Here is an 8,260-nt window from a genome sequence, read left to right on the forward strand (position 1 = left end):
CACAGCTTTACTTCTGCCAGTACCTCGTCTCCTACCTTCCAAACTTTACAGAAGCTCTCCTGCGAACCAAGCAGAACTAGCACTCCTGAAAGAAAGGATATTGCGGAGACATGGCTTAGCCACAGCCTGGGGGATGTTTCCAGAATGAGATTTTCACTCTGCAGCGGAGTGTGCGCTGACATGAAACTTCCTGGCAGATTAAAACTGTGTGCCCGACCGAGACTCGAACTCGGGACCTTTGCCTTTCGCGGGCAAGTGCTCTAACCGAGCTACCGAAGCACGACTCACGCCCGGTACTCACAGCTTTACTTCTGCCAGTACCTCGTCTCCTACCTTCCAAACTTTACAGAAGCTCTCCTGCGAACCAAGCAGAACTAGCACTCCTGAAAGAAAGGATATTGCGGAGACATGGCTTAGCCACAGCCTGGGGGATGTTTCCAGAATGAGATTTTCACTCTGCAGCGGAGTGTGCGCTGATATGAAACTTCCTGGCAGATTAAAACTGTGCAGGAGAGCTTCTGTAAAGTTTGGAAGGTAGGAGACGAGGTACTGGCAGAAGTAAAGCTGTGAGTACCGGGCGTGAGTCGTGCTTCGGTAGCTCGGTTAGAGCACTTGCCCGCGAAAGGCAAAGGTCCCGAGTTCGAGTCTCGGTCGGGCACACAGTTTTAATCTGCCAGGAAGTTTCACGTAATCACATTCCTTATATAGCATCAGCTTATTGATCATAAACATAACTCAATAGCATAATACACATCGTCGTCGTAATAATAACATCATAACACCTCAGTCAAATCTTGAAAACGTCGTAGCTTTATGCAATAATTAAGAAACCAAAAAAAATTATATGCTTATTTCAATAGTGTCATCTACCTCAAACGTACTTTAAAAATCATGATCCCATACAAATACATCATTCAAAGCTCTCATAGTATCACAATGGTTCCGAAAAAATATGAACAGTTCACAAAGTACAGACAAAATACAATTTCATAAGTGTGAAATTACCCAACTGTGAAATTGTGTAAACATGTGTCACTGATGTAGTAAAAAAAATGTTTATCTCTCAGTTAAATGATGAGATAGCTGTGTAATTATGTGTTAGAGAAATATGGTACCGATGTGTAAAGTTGTGTAAGCAAATACCATATTAGCTAGGGCTCCTTGTGCTTGCCACACACATGGTACCCAAAGTAGGCGTGTACCTCCCTGAGGATTAATGTAATTATACCCTCAGGTGTTACAGATTATTGCAATGGAATGAAATGTATCACGGAAAAACTTCGTATCATTGTACTTCAAATATCTTTAAAAATAAATGTTTTAAGTACCAAATTAATCACTCAAATGCGTGTCCTGTAGCGCTAAATGTGCGTCTTGCTGTAAGATAATTCTGTGTAAGTGTCGTAATTATCGTCCTCCGAAAGCTAAGTTCTGCAGAAGTCAATGTACTTACCTCATGATAAACAAAAGTGAAATGCTTTGCGTATAGATATCTTAGTTATTACGTACCTTACCGTGATCAAGAAAGTACTATAATGTAACGTATTGTTGTGCTACGGAAAAGGCTGACTCATTGTAGCTATACCACAAAATTTACTACTAAAACATGTTTTCCTTTCCAGAATAATACATAAAACTGTGCAGACATAAAACAGAAACACCGCAAAAGCAACATTGTAAATTGTCACTCATTAGTAGCGTCGTGATAAAATCGTGTAGCTGTTACATAAACTAATCACTGTGTCATCTGGTATCTCACATAAAGTACTTTAAATCCAGAATGTATTTTCAAGTAAATCAAAATGTTGCATTAAAATCTCATTAGCAGTACCAGTATATGTTCTAAGCAAGTAAGTCTTATAGTCGTTACGTAATCGTGCAACTAACAAGCAAGAATGTACAAATACAACAGTGTGTCGCCTGTTCACAATAACAATGCATTCTTAATTTCTGTTTAAATAAGTTCTCTTGATTCTTGACTGGATATTTAACTTCAAAACATTGTTGCATGTTAACAGTTTCTTAAGTCTGACAAAGCTTACTAGCAATGTAAAGTGAAAAGTTATATGGCAAAGACAAAGTTAAGAAGCAGATTATCTTTCAATAAACGGTTTTACATGTGAAATGTGGTGTAAACCTTTACTCTTCCTAGTACGCAGAGTTTCAACTTCAACGCAATTATCATGTGCTATACGTCGGATTCTGTAAGGTCCATTGTAAACTAGAAAGAATTTGTGACTCAAGTGTTTCTTCTTATGTGACAATGAATGAGCTTTAATGAGAACTTTCTGACCAATATACAATTTCCTTACATTTGCTTTACCGTGTAGTTTTCTCCTTTTGTCTGCTGCAGATTTTATATTTTTAAGAGCCAAATCAATTATGTCTTTGTGTCGAAGTTTACGTGTATTCGGGAAAGGTACAAGCTCTCTGATTCTGTTTGGTGGTTTTTCATTCTTCAGTACAAGAGTAGGTGGTAAAGCAGTGGAATCATGAGGCATTTCATTCAGCACGTTTTGAAATAAGTGTAAATATCTGTCCCAATGCTGATGCTTTCTGTGACAATAAAGTCTGCAAAGCTTATTGATTTCTTTCATAATCCGTTCGGAGGGGTTACAATGTGGTGAGTACAATGAAATAAAAACAGGTTTGATTTTATGGTTGCGAAGCATGCGTGACCAAACAGCAGATCTGAATTGCGGTCCGTTATCTGAAATGACTTTACTAACGTGTCCAACTGCACGTAAGAAATTTTTAACGAAGGCGTTGGATACAGACCGTCCAGTGGCATTACGTAACGGTGTGAAAGAAACAAATTTTGAAGTAAGTTCAACAGCGACTAGAACGTACGAAAATCCATTAGATGTTCTGACAAGCGGTCCCAAGAGATCAACAGCAGCAAATTCTTTTAATTTAGAAGGAATGATAGGAAACAACGGAGCACGATGGGAGATAGTAGATGGTTTCGCTTTTTGACAAAGTTTACAAATAGACAAGACTCTTCGAATTCTCTTTTCCATATTGTTAAAATAACAAGTCGTTCGAAGAATATGATAACATTTTCGTGGGTCAAAATGTGCGTAGCTGAAATGAATGTACCAAATGAGCTTATTAACAAAATCGTCAGGAATGCAAAGTACCCATAGCTTGTCATCAACAGTGCAGCGTTTGAACAGTATGTTGTTTCTAACCAGATAATAATGCCGAATCTGTGTGTGTGTCTTTTCATGCCATTTGCTTTTGATGTCTTTCCAAATCGGATCTTTATCTTGTTCATGAGCAATGTCCTTTAAAGATGTGGTGATGAAGTTTTCAAAGGCGACTTTCTGAATGTAAAGAATACTGAAATTTTTCTCAATGTTGCCTTCTGTGTTACTTTTCTCAAGCCCAGCCGGTGCGCGTGACAGCGCGTCCGCAACAATGTTCTCCTTGCCGGGAATGTAGACTATTGTGAAGCGGAATTCTTGCAGAAACAATGCCCAACGTTTTAACATGTCATGATTTAATTTTGAAGACATAAGAAATTGTAATGCACGATGATCACTGTATACTTTTACGTGCTTACCAGAAAGAAAGAAACGGAATTTGTTAAATGCCCAAACGATAGCTAAAGCTTCTAATTCAGTAACGGAATAATTTTTTTCAGATTTCGTTAGCACTCGGCTAGCAAAAGCAATGGTTTTCTGAACAGTAGTGTCATTTTCTATGGCTTCTTGAAATAAATGGGCACCAAGACCGACTTTAGAAGAATCCGTGCTAAGGCAGAAATCTTGTGACAGATCTGGATGAGCTAGTATTGGCGCGTTAAGTAGAGATTCTTTCAAAGAATTGAATTCCAACTGTGCTTGTTCGTCCCAGTTCCAAATAGTATTTTTTCCAGTGAGAGAACAAAGTTTTGGTGTAACAAGAATTTGCATATTCAGAAAACGACGGTAAAAATTTACGAGACCTAGAAAACTGCGGACTTGTCTTTTTGTGGATGGAACTGGAATGGCTCTGATTGCTTCTAACCTTTCAGGATCCGGCTGAATGCCTTCAGAAGAAATAATATGTCCCAAAAACCTCACCTTTGACCTACCGAATTCAGACTTTTCCAAGTTAACTGTAATTCCAGATTCTGCAAAAATATGTAACAAACTGTTGAGGATGCGATTATGTTGTTCCCATGAAGCTTCTGCTATTAGAATATCGTCCACATATAAGGTGATGTGACGTTTTAAGAACTCAGGTAATATGGAATTTAGCCCGCGAGTGAATGCTGCTGAAGAAATGTTCAAACCAAAAGGAAGTTTCCGAAACTGATAACAAACCCCGAAGCAAAGGAAAGCTGTGTATTTTCTACATTCTGGATGAAGTTCGATCTGATAAAAGCTGGATCTGAGATCAATGGAAGACAACACGTTTACACCATTAAAATTTTGAAGAAGTTCTTCCAACGTTTGCGGCCTGTCTGTTTCAGGAATAATGATAGTATTGATTTGTCTCGAATCTAAGACAAGCCTGATCAATCCATTTTTCTTCTCAACAACATTTAATGGATTGTTGTATGAGCTTACTGCAGGCTCAATAATGCCCTCGTCAAGCATAGATTGTAATTCTGTTCTAACACGGTCCCTATAATGCGCCGGAATTACGTATGGTCTAACACAAAATTTAGTACGCTCACGAACACGAAATTGGTATTGAAATCCCTTGATTGTTCCTGTTTTATGAGTAAAAACTGTGGAATGTGCTTGTAAAATCTCAAAAAGGTCCTGCCTATCAGTGTCATTACAATTCTCAATTGTTTGAATTTTATTCTGAATTAACTCATTAGTATCAAATGCGCCGTCGATATCACCCCTGTCAGTACTTGCAGAGTGATTGTTAGTGTCAAGTTCCGTCGAAAATTCCGAACTGTTGTCTAACAGGAGGTAAAGCCAATTAATTTCTTCGTCATGGTTTGAGAGCCAATCTTCAAATTTCAAAGCTACTGACTTACCTTCTTTTTCTAAACTTATTTCAGCATCGTGAAAGCTTAAGATTGCTTTGTATTCATTCAAAAAGTCTACTCCCAGTATAATTTCCGTCGACAATAATGGAACAATAAGAAAGTTCATAGAGAAACTGTGGCTTTGACAAAAGAATTCTAAGTTGGTTTGTTGGCGTACATCTACACTTTTTCCAAAGATTGCACCTTGTAATTTAATCTTACGTAACGGAAGTGTGGGGCAATCGTTCGATTTGTTGCATTTGCTAAAGGCTGTTTCACTAATTACAGATTTACTGCCAGAGTCAAGTACTGCCGTAAATTTTACGTCATTTACTGTAATGTGAATCACAGGATATGCAATGTTGTTCTGTTTTACGTCGTGTTATTGGAGTAAGATGTCCCTAATGTCTTCCATTTTTACGTAATTACTAGCTACGGCAGCTGCGTCGTTAGTCTCATACGAACGTTTTGTGGCTGCCTGCGGTATGAGTCATTGCCTATTGTCTCTTTGTTGGCGCGCGTCGTTATTGGGATTTGGAGACCTAACTTCTACAAATTCACCGTGACGAGAGGGCCCTGCCCTGTTTAAATCCCGCCAGTTCTGATGCAATTCAGATCTGTCGTTACGATCACATCGTCTGTCGTCATGTTGGTAGTTCCTGTAGTTTCTTTCTTGTCGGTTAAGTGGTGGAGAATTTCTCCCTGAATCGTAACTGCGCGCTGGACCGTTGCGTCTAAAGTTATTCTGTCTCCCGTAATAATAATTATTTTGGTTCCCATATTGTCTGTTTCTCTGATTGTCTCTGTAATAGTCAACACCGCAGAGAGGTGATCTTTCCCTGTAATTATTACTACTCTGCCAACGGTTGTCATATGGGTGGTGTCTGTTTTGGTCACGATTTACGTTATAAGAATAGCCTTGTCGTGTATTATTTCTGTCATCGCGGAATTGTGACAGATGTGACCTGTAATTGTTGTGTTCCTGTTCTCGCGTTCCGCGATTGTCAGTGTCAATTTCCAGTTCTTGTAACAGTCCCTGAAAAGCTTCAATGTCGTCTTTGCAACGTCCTGCCAAAATAAGTTTGATTAAGCAAATTCGGATGAGTTCTGAGGGGCTGTATGGGTTTGAAAGATACTGATTCTTATGCAACATGTCTTCAAAATATTTCATAATACTGGAAAATTCAGATTGTTTGAAACGTTTCATCATTATGATGCTATGTTTTACTCGGTCTTGTGTGGCTTGAGACCAATATGCTGAGAGGAAGGCATGGTAAAATTCTCCTTCACTGTGGCAATCGTGAATGACCGATCGCATTCTTACAGCTGGTTCATTCTCTAAGTAGCCACACATAAATTCTAATCTGTGTTCTAATGACCAGTTGGGAGGAAAACAATGAGAGAATTGATGGAGCCACGCTTGTGGATGAATGTCGTTGGCAGAATTCTTAAACGTTTTGAATTTACGTGTAGTAATGAACAGCTTATAGTCAAAATCATCTTGTCGGCGAGTCGCATATCGGTCATTGTTAGGTCGTGTCGGCCGTTCCATCTCAAAATTCGGTGCACATTGCCAGTTTGTTTCATAACTTCCGAAATGCCCTGTGTTATTATTTTGCGTCTTTTCCGTATTTCTAAGTCCCTCTTCCCGTGTTGGGGCGCGAGTGTCCTCTGAAATACGTAATTCTTGTATTACCTGTGTCAGCTGATCTTGTACTTCGCGGATTTCTCTTTGGTGTTGCGTATTAATTTGATTCAGATTTTGTTTCAGTTTCCTAATTTGTTCGCTCTCTTCTGTGTCATTAAAGACTACCGGTTTTGTGTCATTCAGATTATCATCTACCTTCGTAGATAAGTTAGTGAACTGATCCGAAAGTTCGGCTACTTTCTCCGATAGTGAACACATTTCCTCGGTGTGTTTTTCTGAACCAGGTTTCAGAGTATCTACTGTGTCCTTTAAGTTTTCCTGAGTTTTTGCAAGTTGCGTAACCGAATCGGTAGATGTAACTGAGTCAAATTTAGCTTGCAAGGTCTCATGATTTTCGTGAACAGTAGTTTGCAGTTCTTTTATGGCTGCTCCGTGATTCTGTAGTGCATTTTCATGCCGCGAAAAAATAGGTTGGAAATGCTCACAAATTTGTGTTTTTACGTCATTACAGACTTTTTGACATTTCGATTCAATGTTATGTAACTCAGTAGTTAAATCCTCACGTGTTTGTTCAAGAGTTTGTTCCAATGAGTCTAACTTTTGAAGCTTTTGCTGTGTTTGTCTCTGATTTTGTTCCATTGTGTCTAACTGTTGCTGTGTTTGTCTCTGATTTTGTTCCATTGTGTCTAACTGTTGCTGTGTTTGTCTCTGATTTTGTTCCATTTGTTGCATTAATTGCAATAATAATGTATTAGTGTCTGGAATCTGTTTCTCTATGCTTTTTGGCAGTGCATTTTCACCGGCAACATTCACATTTTGACAAGCAGAAAACGTGTCTTGACTCATTTGAGAAAACGGTAATGACCCAGAACCTGAATCTACAGTATTTGCGAAATTGTGTCCTGTCATTTCGGATTCCTGAGGCGAGCTGTTGCCGACCGACCGATCGATAATGCTTCCCTGCTCACTAATTGTTTCACTGTCTACGCCATTGTTTGCCGCCCGCTCCATTTCCCTATGCACAGTTACCAAATTACTACTTTGAATATTAGTTAATTCATTACACGGTGGCGCTAACACACTGCTTTCGTCCTCGCTGTCATTTCTCAGTTTACTTTGGAGCCTAGTGTTACGTTTTTCACACGCCATTATTGTCACAATATTTCACACGACAACACAGAAAAATACAATTTGAAGAGCAAAAATAGGGGAACACATTAACATAGCACTGAAAATAATATCTAGTTAATTGCAGCTGCGAAATACTTGGTGCAAATCTACATGCGTGCCACACCTGTTTTACTGTACAACAATGAAAAACTGCAACTACAAAGGAAATTCTCTACAATTACGCACTAGCAATAAACAAAAGCTACACTAATTACACAAACTACAAGAAAAAAAATCAGAAGATTCCAGTGAGGTATCCTCGGCTAAGGGTCGACATATGAAACGTGCCCTTTTTGAACAATTATACACGACTGTCCTTAAACTGACACACAATATTTTTTTTAGCGCAACGCAATCTGACTTTAAATAATCTCTACAAGAGAATGGCCCTGACTAACATTAACCTGTACTTTTCACAAATCACTTACCTCACAAAAATCTTGGTTACTCCCACTACTGCAATACAGCGA

The sequence above is a fragment of the Schistocerca nitens genome, chromosome 4, assembly GCF_023898315.1.
Source record: "Schistocerca nitens isolate TAMUIC-IGC-003100 chromosome 4, iqSchNite1.1, whole genome shotgun sequence".
NCBI classification, from domain to species: domain Eukaryota; kingdom Metazoa; phylum Arthropoda; class Insecta; order Orthoptera; family Acrididae; genus Schistocerca; species Schistocerca nitens.